Source organism: Rhincodon typus, chromosome 4, assembly GCF_021869965.1.
Source record: "Rhincodon typus isolate 14 chromosome 4, sRhiTyp1.1, whole genome shotgun sequence".
Classification (NCBI taxonomy): domain Eukaryota; kingdom Metazoa; phylum Chordata; class Chondrichthyes; order Orectolobiformes; family Rhincodontidae; genus Rhincodon; species Rhincodon typus.
In genome coordinates this window covers 44,273,688-44,289,781 of record NC_063335.1, presented here as the reverse complement: position 1 = coordinate 44,289,781, position 16,094 = coordinate 44,273,688, and the positions used below count along the sequence as shown (strand labels likewise).

At 42.8% G+C, this 16,094-nt stretch overlaps 1 protein-coding gene across 1 annotated transcript in view; it reads right to left on the bottom strand.

Annotated features, from left to right (window-relative positions):
- Nucleotides 1–249: 249 nt before the first annotated feature.
- The window catches only part of LOC109932063 (cancer-associated gene 1 protein homolog), a 100,314-nt gene continuing 84,469 nt past the window's right edge, over nucleotides 250–16,094 (bottom strand). Inside the window, exons 18-19 of the mRNA XM_048595442.1 lie at nucleotides 14,517–14,587; nucleotides 250–752 (exon numbers count right to left, since the gene is read on the bottom strand). The gene's annotated coding sequence lies outside the window, so the exon portion shown is untranslated. The remainder of the gene's footprint in view (nucleotides 753–14,516; nucleotides 14,588–16,094) is intronic.

Sequence of the window (16,094 nt, the reverse complement as noted above, 5' to 3'; positions counted from 1 at the left end):
CTAGACTATTATGCTGAAATAATGATCCCTTAGCTAGCCCAAAGGTAGAATTATTGCATAAATGCACCAGCTGAACTTGATTATCTTCAGTCCCTTTTCACTCTAACATGAAAAGTTATGAACAAAAGTGTAACCTTTATTACCAAAATATCTAACAATTATGCTCTGTTAAACTCACTACGAACAATAGAAAATGACTCCAACCCTCCTGATATCTCTAACTGAAGAACAAATACTTGAGGTATCATGTATCCTATGCTGTGAATTATGAATCAGGTTTATTAAAAGATAAAATTAGAACATATTCAAAATATTTTGTAAGGTTACAAAAGCATTCTTACAATTAAGATTTCAAAACAATAAAAAAACTTTAAATTCTAGCTCCTCTGTAACTTCTCCTTGAACCAATGTTCATGTTGCAAAATAAAGGTAAATTTGGAAATTCATGGAGTCCTTCATCACAGAGAATATTTTTAAGGGAAATTAAGTAAATTGATGCAGCAGATTTTCTCAAAATTGTTATTAAAGCACCAAGAAGTACATTTTAAATTCTGTATACAATTTTATTTCTAGACTATTTCACTAAATTAATATATCTTTTAAAGTATACACTGATACATTCCATTCTTGTAAACGTATTTATCTTAACAGTTTGTATAAATAATTGTATCCTGAATCGCTATGATAATCAACAGCTTTTCAATTTCACTCTTGCAGAAAGTGTGTCTGTAGTCTTGTAGTATTTATCTTGCCTGCAAAAAAAAATAATTTTCGGTAGTTACAATTTGAAAGTACAGTTCAGAGTGTGAACTTATTCAATTATTCAAATTAGTACATGTGCAGTATTTAATAAACACAGGTCACTTCTCAGTTTGCAGAAGTATCTCTGAGGCAGAATATACAGAGGTGACACTGTCATAACATCAGAACTGTCATAACTTCTAAACATCAGCATTGACATTAGCCTTCTGGCAGGGTAAGTTGGAAGATAAAACGGAACTGGTAGGTGTACTGTGCTTAGATTTCTAGAAGACAAGGTGAAAATGGTGACAACAGCTCAGTCGAAAATGTGAGCGTTGAGCAAATGAGCAGTATAGTGATAGATAAAGAAGAGGTGGTAAAAAGGCTGGCAGGCACTCCAGGTAGAGAAGTCACTAGGCCAAATGGGATGCAACCTAGATTGCCAAGAGGGATAAGGGAGAAAATTGTGGAGTCATTGACAGAAACTTTCCATGTTTCTCTGAACACACAATTAGTCCCAGGGGAATGGAGGATTGCTACAAAAGGGCAAACAATAACTCAAGAGACTGTCAGTTTGCTATCAGTACTGGGAAAGTGGTGGAAACCATAATATGGGATAGATGAATATACAGACAGAAAAATAAGTTAATACTAGACAGTCAACATGGCTTTGTCAAAGGCAGGTCATGTATGACAAATTTGAGTTCTTTCACAAGGTGACACAGGCAGTGGATGAGGATAGTGCTGTGGATGTTGTATATTGGACTTTCAGAAAGCATTTGTGACGGTGCCACATAGCAGGTTGGTTAGCAAATTAGAAGTGTTTGGGATTGATGGGTTTTTGTCAATAAATATTGGACATTGGCTAAAAGATAGGAAATAGAGGGTAGGTATAGATGGCATTTCTCTGACTGGAGACAAATTGAAAATTGTGTTCCCCAGGGATTGATGTCGGGACCTTTACTTTTTATGATTTATATAAACGATTTGGAAGTGAGTGCTGGGGGCAATTGAATTATGAAAAGTTAATATGCAAAACAGCAAGTGATTAGGAAGACTACTGAAATGTGCTGTTATTACAAGGCAAATGGAATATAAAAGGTTAGGATAGTTTGTTTCAGATATATAGCTGTATTGATAAGGCCACATCTGCAGTACTGTGTACAGTTTTCGTAGTCTGATGGAAATGTAGTAGAAGCAGTTCAGAGAAGAATCACCTAATACAAAAACAGAAAATGCTGGAGAAACTTAGTGGGCCTGGAAAAATCTGTGGAGAAAGCTGAGTCCGATACTCTGTTTTTGTTTCAGATTTGCAGCATCTATAGTATTTTGCTTTCATTTAACTAATGCCTTGGTTTGGACTAGTTACCTTATAAGGAGAAGTTGGACAGTTTAGAATCATAGAATCCCTACAGGGTGGAAACAGGCCCATCGGCCCAACATGTCCACACCGACTCTCAGAGCATCCCATCCAAACCCATCACCCTTTAACCCACCTAATCTACACATCCCTGAATACTATGGGCAATTTAGCATGGCCAATCCACCTAGCCTGCACATCTTTGGACTGTGGGAGGAAACTGGAGCACCCGGAGGAAACCCACACAGACACGGGGAGAAGGTGTAAACTTCACACAGACAGTCACCTGAGGGTGGAATCAAACCCGGGTCTCTGGCGCTGTGAGGCAGCAGTGCTAACCACTGAGCCACCGTGCCAAATGTATCCATTTGAGTTTGGAAAGATAAGAGGTGATCTTATTGAAACATACAATATCCTGAAGGGACTTGACATGGTAGGTGCTGAAAGGATTGTGGGACAGACTAGAACTAGCAGGTACAGTTTTTAACTACAGCCCAACTACAAACCCAGCCCAACCTCCATCCCTCTGGACTGATATCTCAGCAGCATCCCAAATCACTTACATGTAATGCCTGGACTGCTTGTATTGACCTTGAGGACTGACGATGTGCAATCTTCAGACTGCAAAGTCAGAAGTCACATGACACCAAGTTATTTGCTATATACTGAAGTCTAGTCAAAGTCAGAAGTCACACAAAGCCAGGTTATAGTCCAATGGGTTCCACAAGTCACGCCACCTGACAAAGGAGCAGCGCTACAAAAGCTTGTGATTTCAAATAAACCTGCTTGACTATAACCTAGTGTCGTGTGACTTCTGACTTCGTCCACCCCAGTCCAACACCGGAACCTCCAGATCAGACTGCAAGGGCATGGATCTACAAACTGCTATAGGACCAAATGCGTGACCGACCGCGGCCAATTCCCTGGATTGTAATCAGACATGCCTGTTATGTAGGTAGTTGGGGGTGCTGCCCCTTTAAGAGAGCTGGTCAGGTGACCCAGAGCTTGGTCTAGAACCAGCTGTGGAGGTATAACATCATCAATACAGTATTTCTGTTCAGATTTATCATTTGTCTACCTAGTAAATAATTCCTGGTTCTAAAGAAAGCACCAACATAACTGGTGATGAGAGTGGGATCCCACAAACTTGTATACAAACACCTTTTCTTTCATCCGGAGGAGACATTGCCTGGAATTTGGAAAAGGTACAAAGAGGTAATGTTGAGGGAAGTGGTTGCGAGGGGACTCGAGCTGCAGTTGCCGCCAGGAAAGAAGGTATTCACTGGGGAGCGGGCCAAGAGTTGCGGTCACAGGGGTACTCAGGCCAATTGCTGAAGAAGAGTATGCACCCGGGAGCTACCAAAGTTTTCATGGAGCGTGGTCACGAGGGTACTCGGGTTACAGGTGATGCCAGGGAGGAACAGTATGCTAGCACAGCCAGTGACAGAGCAGCCGACGCAGAGTGTGTTCACCCATGGGATTTGAGTTGTGAATGGCTATGAGATTCAGTTGTTGAGAAAAATTCCCACCAGCGGGAAAACATAATGGTGGTCCAATATGGACAATGAGATCACTTGAAATAGAGTTAGAAAATTGGACTTTGTTCACCTTTAAGAACAAATTGAAGCGTTCAGTGTATAAAATGGCTGATGACATCATGATACTTTATTTTCAAAAGTACCATCGGGAGGAAGACCTTCGCAATTTCTCAACCAGAAAAACCCGCTGAGAAGATATTTCGAGAGCTATGAAAAGTGTTAAGAAATTGTTTCACACCTGAGCTCTGATGATCGTGAAACATTTCCATTTTCACAAAACGAGAACAGCGTGAAGGAGAGTCCATCGCCTAATGTGGGGCCACCTTAAAGAGTTTAGTGGAACATTGAAAATTTGCAAGGTTCCTTCAAGATGCCTTGCAGGACCATTTGGTTTGTGGCCTCCAATACAAAGCCATCTAACCAAAGCTAATAACAAGGAGAGGCCTGGATTTCAAAGCAGCTTTCAAAATTGCTACCTCAATGGAGTTTACCACCAGCAAAACAACCCAGTTTGCTGACGACGCCCGGTTGCATCAAGTAGTGGAAACTTGGTAGAGTGCAGTACCAACTGTAGAATGCCACCGATGTAGCAGGAGTGGTCACAAGGAGTCAATGTATTAGACTCAAGAAGTCTAGTGCTGCAGGTATAAGCGTGTGGGTCACATTGCCCAAAATTGCTGAATGCAACCCAAATGAGAGACAGGACATCAGAAAGAAACAACTCTGAGTACTAAGCACAACATACATGTTGCCACCTGGGGAGTAGACAGGGAGTCAGGTAGGTCTGTGGAAGAAGCAGAAGGCCCAGAGTTAGTGGAGTTCTGGTTAAACGTTCTGTTATTATGTGGTGGAACTAGGTCTAGGTTCTCTCCAAAGTAGACGGGAAGACAGTAAAAATAGAAGTGGATATGGGGACAGCAGAGTCCCTGATTCCTGAATTAGTCTATAGGGAGAAGTTGAGGGCACTACCAATGAAGCCTGCCAACATTATATTATGACATACATGGAACGAGTGTGCCACTGAAGGGCTATGTTCTGGTGAAAGTACAGTTAAGGGATCAGTGTGAAGAACTGTGACTTTATGTAGTTAAAAGATGAATACCCTGCATTATTTGGACGCTCTTGGTTACAAAAATGAAGGTTGAATTGGGGCATAGTTAATAGGCTGGCAGACTCAAACATGAGTTTGCAAGAGATCCCGGACAAGTACAAAGATGTCTTCAAAGACGGAAATGAAAAGAGTCAAAATTAAATTACAGCTGAAACCAGAGGCTCGTCCTAGGAGTCTGAAGGCGTGTCCGGTACTGTATGCCACCTGGCCTAAAGTCGATGAGAAATGGGATGGCTGATGAACCATTAACCATCAGTGAATGGGTCCCTCCCATCAGTCCGGTCTTAAAATCAGATGGCACTTTCAGGATTTGTGGTGACATTGAGGTCATGATCATCTCAGCTCTGAGTGTGGATCAATACCCATTCCACTCACAGAAGACCTATTCAGTGGACTGGCGGGGGCGGGGGAGAAATTTTCAACAATGGATCTGTCACAGGCCTACCTAAAGATAGGGGTCGCAATAGAGTCTCAACCACCACTGACAATCGTGACATACAGGGGACCTTTCCATTACGAGAGACTTCCTTTTGGCATCATGTCTGTTCTAGAGGGCAATGGATCAAATATGAAGTGCGTTGCCAGGAGTCCAGTGTCATTTGGACGATATTTTCAAATCCAAAGAGGAGGATTTGAAAAATTTGGAAGGAACCCTAAAAAGATTGCAAAAAGAGAAATGCAAGTTTTTAAAAGACTATTCCATAGAGTATTGGGGATATATAATTAATGGCAAGGAACTACCCAAGAACATGGAGGCTATCACAAAGGCCCCTAGACCAGAGAATGTGATCAACTGAGATTGTTCTTGGGACTTGTAAATTACTATGACAAGTTCATGTCTCATCTGGCAACCTTGCTAAAACCCCTGCAAATGTTGCTGGGAAAATAGCGGCCGGGGAAATGGACCCAGGAATGAGAGATGGCATATTCGGAGATGAAGTAAGCCTTAAAAACCTCGGAAGTGTTCACGCATTTTTGACCTGAAGTTGCCACTACAGTTATTGCATGATGCCTTGCCTTATGGATTTGCACATACTGTCTTGTCTCACTGAAGAAGAAGGAGGGCCATTGTGTTTGCATCGAGGTCACTAATGAAGCCTGAGGAGAACTATGCTCAAATCGAACAAGAAGGCGTTAAGAAGTTCACCCACTTCTGTTTCAGCAGGCACTTCCTGCTACTAATCGATCACAGACTTCTAACCTCCATTTTTTGCCCGTACACAGGAATCAATCAATAGCAGTAGCACGACTGCTGAGATGGGCGCTGGCTCGGTCAGCCTACTCATGAGATCAAATAGTAACAGGCAGAGAGGCATGACAATGCAGATGCTTTGCCAAGGTTACCACTACCTGGAAATAAATTTGTTCCCAACTGGAACCTTAAAATTATGTACTTTTCCCAGGAAGACAAGATACCAGCGTCAGTGTATCAGGTTTAGAACGCTACCTGGAATGTCCCAGTCTTGAGCCTATGTACGGGCTTAATCCTGAGGGGAAGGACTTGTCATAGAAACTGCCCAGAATTATACCCTTACCTGTTCAGGAGTTGTCCATATCAAACAGGTGTTTACTGTAGGGAATGCTATTCCTCCTGTATAAGAGGAACGGTGGCACCCCTCCAAATGGCCCACGGGGGCAGCCATAAAGTCAGTATGAGTGGATGCAACAACAGACCAACTAGATGAAATATTTACAACAACAACAAAAACAGAAATTGCTCCAAAAGGTCAGCAGGTCTGGCAGCATCTCTGGAGAGAAATCAGAGTTAACATTTTGGGTTGAGTGACTCTTCCTCAAAACTGGAAGAAATATTTTCCAGGTGTGGCAACCCCAACAAGGGAGTGACAACAGTCCACAATTTGTGGTACAAGAATTCAAGGAGTACATGGAAAATCATGCAGTCAGACTTGTAAGATTGACTCCATATCACCATGTAACAAACAGCCAGGCAGAGTTTGCATCCAGTCTAAAATGGGCTGTGGAGGTGTGAGCATTGCTGTTAGTCCACCTTGCACCATGTTTTAGTAGAACATTGCAGTAGGCCTAGGACAGAAATTCTAGCATGACAGCATGATGGCAATTGAAATGGCATGTAACAGGAAGGCTGGGGTCATTCTTGTCGACAGAGTGGAGATGTTCTACAAAATGATCACCCAGTCTACATTTAGACTCACCAATTTAGATGAGACTACACTGTTGGTATACAGTAAACAGGGTGCCTTGGACAGTGAGAATAAGAGGTAAAAGGGCAAGTTTCCTTCTGCTATTGTATGGGAAGGTATCATGGTGGGGTGGAGGTGAATGGCAGAAGGGTCACAACTAGGTATAACTGAGTAAACAGTCGCTGCAGAATACTAGCAGGGATCTTGGAGGTAATTTGCAGAAGATGTAATTGTAGCAAGGATGCGGGTGGGAAGATACGTTTGTAGTGGTGGAAACGGCCAGCCTTTGGTCGTTAACCTCAGAACAGCACTGACTACATGGTGGCTCAGTAGTTGGCACTGCTGCCTCACAGCGCTAGGGATCCAGATTCAATTCTACCCTCAGGTGATTGTGTGGAGTTTGCACATTCTCCCTGTGTCAGTGTCAGTATCCTCCAGGTGCTCCAGTTTCCTCCCCCCATCCAAAGATGTGCACATTTTAGGCAGACTGGCTATGCTAAATTGCCCATAGTGTCCAGGGATGTGCAGGCTGGATTAGCCATAGGAAATGCAGGGTTACAGGGACAGGGCAGGGGCGTAGGTCTGAGTGGGAGGTTATTGTGGACCTGACAGGCCAAATGGCCTGCTCCCACACTGTAGAGATTCTATGATTAATAAATAACCCTGACATTGTTAAAAATTACACCAGTGACCAATTTAAATTTATTGGTTGAGTTTGCAATGACTCATTTGCGCGTGCTGGAAGCAGAAGACCCATCATGTCTGCACCAGCTCTCTTAATGAGCATCATGCCTCAGTGCCATTCCCCCACCCTTTCCCCATAATCCTACACATTATTTGTATTTAAATGATTGTCTAATGCCTGCTTGAATGACTTAATTGAAACTGCCTTCACCACATTTGTGGGCAGTGCATTCCAAATGAACTGAATCATTTGCTGCATGATAAAATTTTGTCTTGCATTACAATTACATCTTCTGCAGATTACCTCCAAGATCACACCGAAGTATGATGACTACTTGTGAGCTCTCCTAAGTAGATCAGCCCCTCACATCTTTTACCCTGATATACTTATGTAAGGTAAGATTTGTCTGGTTAGCATGCAATACAATACTTTTCACTGTATCTCAGTACATGTGACAACACTAAATCAAACTGAATCACTTTAAATCTGTACCCTTTCATTCTTGATCTGTTTAAGACCAGGAACAGTTTCTCTCTGCTTACTGTCAAAATCTTTCATGATTTTAAAAAATTCAATCAAAACTCCTCTTATTGACTCCTCTTCAAGCATAACAGTCTCAACTTCTCCAATATATCTTCACAACAGAAGTTTCTCATGCCTGGAGTCATTTTTCGAAACCTCTTCTGCACTCTCTCCATTAGGTTCACATGCTTCCTAAAGTGTGGTGCCCAGAAGTGTACACAATTCTCTAGCCACAGTATAAAGACTGTCTTAAAAATGTTCAGCGATATTTTGCTGCTCTTGCGTGCTAAGCGGCTATTAATAAAACATGCAGCATCTCAGAATTTATCTCCTCTCTTCCTCCTGTCCTGCCACCCTTTAATGACGTGTACCTATCCACCCAGGTCTCTCTGCTCCTACACATCCTTTAAAGTTGCATCCCCTTTCTTAGATCCATGTTTTTTCTTTCAAAATGTATCAGTTCATACTTCTCTGCAAAATACTTCACCTGTCACTTATCCACCCACTCTGCCAACTTGTCAAAATCCTTTTGGTTCTGCACTGTCATCATAATCTATGATGCTTCCAAGATTTGGCATCATCTGCAAACTTTGAAATTGTCCCCTGGATCCCAACTCTTATGTTAGCTACCAGTTGTTTTTCATTTCCACTCTTTTGTTCGATTTGCTTTTTCACTTTCCATTCAAACATTATATTTTGCATGCTTCTCAAATGTATTTTCTACCTAACATCTGTTCCGAGCACACTTTTTCTTTTCTATCTTACAAATCTACCTTCTGTTTCGTACTTTTATCCAGGGAGCTCTGTATTTATTTGGTTTACTTTTGCCTTTTGAAGGAATACATCATGGCTATATCCAAACTGTCCCTTGGTTTGAAAGTAGCCTGTTGTTTATCTACAGTTATTTGCCCAGCTCTGTTCTCACCTCTTTCAAGTAGGGGCACGTAGAGTGAGGTCAAGGTCCCCTGGTCACTTTGTAAGTTGGTAATGGGGACCAATGGCTACAATGATGAAGTGCAGATCCTCTCATATCCAGCAGGTTTAGATTGCTGGAGCTGGCTCTCTACAGCAGGCACCAACACATCCATGGAGGCAGACAGACAATCGCATGCCAGTGGCAGCAGAGTTCCCATGGAATTACCACATTCCTGCAGCCATTTTTCTATGATGGCCATTGTCCCCACAAACCTGCTGGCTGCCCCTGTGTCTGCATGTGCATTTGAATGAAGTCATGAATGGGGTCCTCTCTTGCCTGGGGCTGAGTGAATACCTGGTCTCCGGCAATCATTGAGCATCAGCAACTTAAGGTGCATTTTTCTTGTCCAACTGCAGAGATGTAGCATTGAAGTGCTCACCAACAGTTGCTCCTGACTGGATTTTAGCTAAAGTGTGCAACAAGGGTGTCAGTATCTGAGTTGCTGGTGGGTGTAGGAGGAAGCCTTGCTGATGCATGGTCAAGGAATCTGTAGCTTCTTCTTCAGAGGAGATATATGATGGTGACACCCTCTTGCCTGCTGAGATTGTAGACTTGCTTTTGATATTTACAAGACAAAAAAGATAGAAGGTGTTGCAGTCAAGGATATTAGTTGTAGCAGGTGAAAAATTGACACAGGGGTTAATGTAAGAATTGCACAGCAAGAAATGTGGCTTAATTTTCCTTTCGCAGAACATGGGTGTTTTGGCATCTTCACAGGACTGGTCCCGGTACTCTTTGGCCAGTGTCAGGATCCATTCCTCAGAGATAAGGAAATGGACATCGGCCACCCACCACCTGCTCTGGCACTTTTGGACTGATTGTGGTTTTTTTGTTCCACATAGAACGCGAGAGAGAGAGGGACTGAATGAGATGTACCACATACTTTTATCTGATAGAGCTGGTGCAAGTGGAAGAAAGGTGGTGAGGTGAGTGAATAGGCAGCACATGAGCCTTGGTCAGAGATAGATGTAATAGCAGAGATACAGAGAGTGAGAAGTCGGAGAGGAAAGATGGCAGTACTTACCCTGGGAGGTGTGCAAAAAGTCACTGACTTCCTTCTTGCATTGCTGGTCATTCCACTGGATGGTTGAGACTATACTGATCCAGGTAGCAACCTAGGTCTAGGCTTGCAGGACCTGGTGTTGTAGCCTCTTCTGGCAGTTTTGGTGGAAGATGACAGCTCTCCTATGCAACACCCCAACCACTGAGGCCCCGTCAGCAAAACGAAACAAAAGACAAATAAAATAAAAGCTCCAATTTCCCCTTCCCTCCCAAGCCCTTCAGGAGCGTGTTCAGGGCAGTTTCAGGATGCCAATACTCATCAATGATACAACAGCATTTTAAAGATGATACCAATGCAAGGATGCCTGTCTCTCTTTGGAAATCCAGCCAGAGGCAAGTTCTTTTGACCATGTTGAGTAGGAGAATCCAGATAGCATCAGACAAGAGGGGTGCTTATAGGTATGGCAGGTAGTTAATGCGGTGAGTTTGGGCCAATAGCACGAGAAAATTTGCTTAGCCTTGAGAGAAACCCTCCATGAAACTCAATGAAAATACCTTTACATTGTAAGATTCAGCCCAGTTTCTTTTTAGCAATGATTGACTTTATTTCCTTACGTGTTTATTGCTTGAAACAGCTCCAGAGTTCATACAACAGATGCTGTGAATTGGGCAATTACTGAATTTTCAAGATCTTATCTGCTCATTCACCTCATTCCCATCAGGCAACTTGGGTTAAAAATTAAGCGCCTTGTTTTTAAGTTTGTTTTACTAGGCTGAAATCTCGTGTCAGTTATTAATTTTCACTTAAAATAGTATGAATCCTATGAATGTTTCATGCCAATAAGGAAGTGTTGCTGCCATCTATTAGGGAATTACAGCTTAATGCTGAATGAAATTTGTTCTGAGGAAGGGTCACCAGACCCGAAACATTAACTCTGTTTTTTCCTTCACAGATGCTACCAGGCCTTTTCCAGCAACTTTGTTTTTGTTCCTCATTTACAGCATCCACAGTTCTTCCGATTTTTATTTTGAAATTTGTTAGTAGCAATCTGATTCTACCCTTGATGATATTCTGACACATTATGTTTTCTTAAAACCAAAATTCTTTGTTGAACAGCTGGTATTCTTTTCAAGTGGAACACATCCTTATTTGTCAATGCTTGATCACTGGGTTTGAAAACATTCCCCAATTCCATGTTCTAGCAGTAATAAGGTATTAGCCACCTTGAGTATCAATGAAGGTGATTAAGCAACTAAAAGCTGAACTAAAAGAATAAGTGGGACAGAAACTCCGGTTGCTTTTTGGCTCATGTACCTCTTGTCAAAAATAGATACACACTGATTATGGAATATATAAAGCAAGATTTTGTCTTCTAATTGGATTAAAGCACCATGTTACAATGTAAAAATCATTGTCATTACTTAACATTTTTAACAATATGTTTAAGATTTAGCTCAAACTGAATGTATTATCATACCTCTATACCTCAATATTCTTTTTGGATTTCTTATTTAAAGCAGCTATTAAGGCAGAGTTCTTCTTCTCTAACCTTGGAATTAAAATAAATAGGCTTACTGCATGTGATTTGTTACAACTTGAATTCGATTGAATTAATCTACAGTCCCCTTCCCAACAATAATTCACTATACTGTTCAGCTTTAGTTACCATTTAAAATTTGTATACAATCAGAGTGTTGTTTCATATATAATTTTCACTAATCTAATTTACACTTCAGAGATCAAAAGCAATGATATTTTTCTTAAAGAAGTGGATTAAGCAGTAAGAGATTAATATTTAATTTAGTGTGGAGCTGGAGGAACACAGCAGGCCAGGCAGCGTCAGAGGAACAGGAAAGCTGACGTTTTGGGTTGGAACCCTTCTTCAGAAATGGGGAGGGGGAAGGGAGCTGGGAAATAGATGGAGAGAGGGTTTGGGCTGGGGAAGGTAGGTGGGACGGTGATAGGTGAGTGCAGATAGGGAGCGGTTGAGATTGGTCAGTGAGGTGGGGGAGTGGATAGGTGGGAGAAAAGACGGACAGGTTGTGTCAGGTCAAGGAGGCAGGGATGAGAGGGAGGCTTGGACATAGAATGAGGCCGGGGGTGGGAGATTTTAAAACTGGTGAAATCTGTGTTTAGGCCATTGGACTGTAGGCTCCCGAGGCAAAATATGAGGTGTTGCTGCTTCAGTTTGCAAGTGGTGTTCATTGTTACACTGGACGAAGCCCAGGATGGACATGTCACCCATGGAGTGGGAGGGGGAGTTAAAATAGTTGGCGGTGGGAAGGTGTTGTTGTTGTCGCGTACAGACAGCAGATGCTCTACAAAACGGTCTCCGAATCTACGCTTGGTCTCACCAATGTAGAGGAGGCCACATTGGGAGCAGTGGATACAGTAGACCAAGTTGACGGATGTGCAGGTGAACCCCTGTCTGATATGGAAGGTTTGTTTTGGGCCTTAAATGTAGGTGAGGGGGGAGGTGTAGGGGCAGATGTCGCATTTCCTGTGGTTGCAGGGAAAGGTGCTGGGGGTGGTGGGATTAGTAGGGAGTATGGAGCGGACGAAAGAGTCGTGGAGTGAGTGGACCCTACAAAAGGCAGATAGGGGTGGGGAGGGAAATATCTCTTTGGTTGTGGGGTCGGATTGTAGGTGGCAGAAGTGGCGAAGAATTATACATTGAATGCAGAGGTTGGCAGGGTGATATGTGAGGACAAGGGGTATTCTGTCTTTATTTTTGTTGGGAGGAGGGGATGTGAGGGCAGAAGTGCGGGAAATGCAAGAGATATGGTTGAGGACATTTCTGATCCCCGAAGGGGGGCAAGTTACAGTCCCTGAAATAGGAGGACATCTGGGATATGCGGGAGTGGAATGTCCCATGTTGGAACCAGACGCGGCGGAGGCGGAGGAAATGGGAGTACAGGATCGCATTCTTACAGGAGGGTGGGTGAGAGGAGGTATAGTCTAGGTGGCTGTGGGAGTCAGTGGGCTTGAAATAGATGTTAGTTTCGAGGCGGTCACCAGAGATGGAGAGGTCCAGGAAGGAGAGGGAGGTATTGGAGATGGTCCAGATGAACTTGAGGTTGCAGTGAAAGTTGTTAGTAAAGTTGATGAACTGTTCAAGCTCCTCGTGAGAGCATGAGGCAGTGCCAATACAGTCATCGATGTAGTAGAGGAAGAGGTGGGGGATAGTGCCAGTGTAACAGCGGAAAAGAGACTGTTCCACATATTCTATGACGAGGCAGGCATAGCTTGGGTCCATGTGGTTGCCTATGGCCACCCCCTTAGTCTGTAGGAAATGGAAGGAGTTGAAGGAGAAGTTGTTCAGGTTAAGTGGATGAGGACGTCAGTGGAGGGGGACTGATTGGGCCTGTGGAAGAGGAAGAAACGAAGGGCTTTTAGGCCATCCGCGTGGGGAATGCAAGTAGATAGGGATTGGATGTCCACAGTGAAGATGAGGTGTTGGGTACCAGGAAATTGGAAGTCTTGGAGGAGGTGGAGGCCGTGGGTAGTGTCCCAAGCGTAGGTAGGGAGTTTCTGGATCGGAGGGAGAAAAGCAGAGAGGAGTTCAGTATGGCAGGAGCAGGCAGAGACATTGGGTCAGCCGGGACAGTCAGGTTTGTGGATTTTGGGAAGGAGATAGAACCAGGCAGTGCGGGTTTGGAGAATGATGAGGTTGGAGGCTGTGGGTGGGATGTCACCTGAGGTGATGGTTTGAGAGATGAGGGTTTGGTGCTCAGGGGTGGGGTCATGACTGAGGGGGCGGCAGGAGGAGGTCTCAGAGAGTTGGTGCTGGACCTCGCCGATGTAAAGTTCAGTGCGCTGGACCACCACCACCACATGTCTGAAGAAGCGTCTCGACCTGAAACTTCAGCTTTCCTGCTACTCTGATGCAGCCTGGCCTGCTGTGTTCCTCCATCTCCATACTGTGTTGTCTCTGACTCCAGCGTCTGCAGTTCTTGTTATCTCTAGCAACCAGCAAAGCTAGTTTAATGTTAACAAGTAGAATGCAACTCAGAAGAAACCATGATCAACCCATACAGTGTTCTAGTGAGACCACATTTTGTGTATTGTGCCAGTTCTCCTTGCTGCAAAAGAGAGAGACACTTATGTATTGGAGGCTTTAAGTACCAGGAGACTGGTCCTGTAGTATAAAACCCTAACCCTAATTTGAAGACAGGAAGATGTGGCCCCAAATTCTAATCAAACAGATTAAAAATTATGATTTGCTGATTTGAGAGAAGGAAGGGATAATAATTTTGATTTACTTAAAATCACAATTTTGTCCTGTAACTATCAATTTATTTTTACAGCAAATTTGGAAATTTGGAAAACATGAATAGCTAAAATCTAAAGACTTAGAAGTTTAAGTTTTATTTTACTTTAATGCTGCTTTGGGCTCAGTTATACATAACATTTGTTACCTCAGAATCTGCAAATTAAACATTCGGAGTCTCTGGTCGGCAAACTGGACAATTTTGTTCAATCCATCAACCTAGGAAAAATGAAAATTCACCAAGGAGGAGATGTTTGTAAACAATGAAACTCAAGACTAATCAATGCAAAATTAAAGTTACAGTTGAAAAATGTAGATGATCAATTTTGCATCTAAACTGACGAAATAATGCTTCCTTCCTAGTGCAATGGAATTATTTTGAGTCAAACTTAAAGAAAGGGAGGAATCAAAGGCACACATTTAAAATGTTATACACCTGATGAGATTTTTCTGGCAGGTACAAGCATAGCAACAATGCAAAACTAAGAAATTTCCTTGGAGAAATCATGAGGGTAGGAGTGTGTTGGACAGTGGCTGAAAATAACTGAAACATGTCAGAAGTGGGAAGAAGAGGACCTTCACCAGGTCCTGACCCAATATGGTGATTTTCTTGCTCCTCTGATGCTGTCTGACCTACTGTGCCCCTCCAGCTCCAAATTTTATCAATTCTGACTTCCAGCACTTGCAGTCCTTGCTATTTCCTAGGCATGGGAAGCAAATTGAATGAGGTCTGAAAGTGGCTGTACCCCCAAAATGCTGAGTGACATATCCCCACACCCCAGAGTTTTCTTTCACTAACAAACTTTCTTTGGCAATGATCTGGATGTCTGGAAGAAACTTATATCGGACCTTTGCAGAGGTGAAATTGCTGCCTGCCGTGAAGAGAAACTAGAAAATATCAAAACTGAGACTTTAAAATATTTGCCATCAGCTTTCCAACAAAAGAGTTTTGAGGAGATCTTGGGGGCAAAAGAGGCCTAGAAGCGGTATTCTTAAACTGTCATCTTGCACTGTATCTCCCACCCCACATTGGCTACGTGTCTAAACAGGGATGATATTGATAAGGCCTCCTTGCTGTGATTCTAGATACTCCAATGAGTCAGAACCAGAGGCCACCGACTCAGTGGACAAGATTTTAGCTCATTCAAAATCTATGTAACACAGTTAAAATCAGGCTCACAATGAGTCTAAACTTTTAAAGGTCACATCCTTTTACTTAACAGTGGAAACTTGCCCACTCCCTAAATGAGAACAGAATAAAGCAATACCAGCCCTCTTGATTTTAATACATTAAACTTGTGACCTACATTTCTCTAGAATAAATGTGAAACGTGGGTGAATTCCCTTGAGCCTTTTCAATCAAAACAATGTTTCTTTTCAACTTCTGCTACATGGCTTTAAATTCGGGAGCAGTCCTAACGAACTTCGGGGAAGGCAATGGTCTAATGATATTATTGCTGGAGAGCCAAGTAATGTTCTGGGAACCCAGGTTCAAATCCCGCCATGACAGATGGTGGAATTTGAATTCAATAAAAATCTGGAATTAAGAATCTAATGATGACTGTGAATTCATTGCTGATTGTCAGAATAACCTGTCTGGTTCACTGATGTCCTTTAGGGAAGGAAATAGTCATCTTTACCTGATGTGGCCTCCATGTGACTCCAAACCCACAGCAGTGGGTTGACTCTTAACTGCCTTCTGGACAATTAGGGATGAGCAATAAAT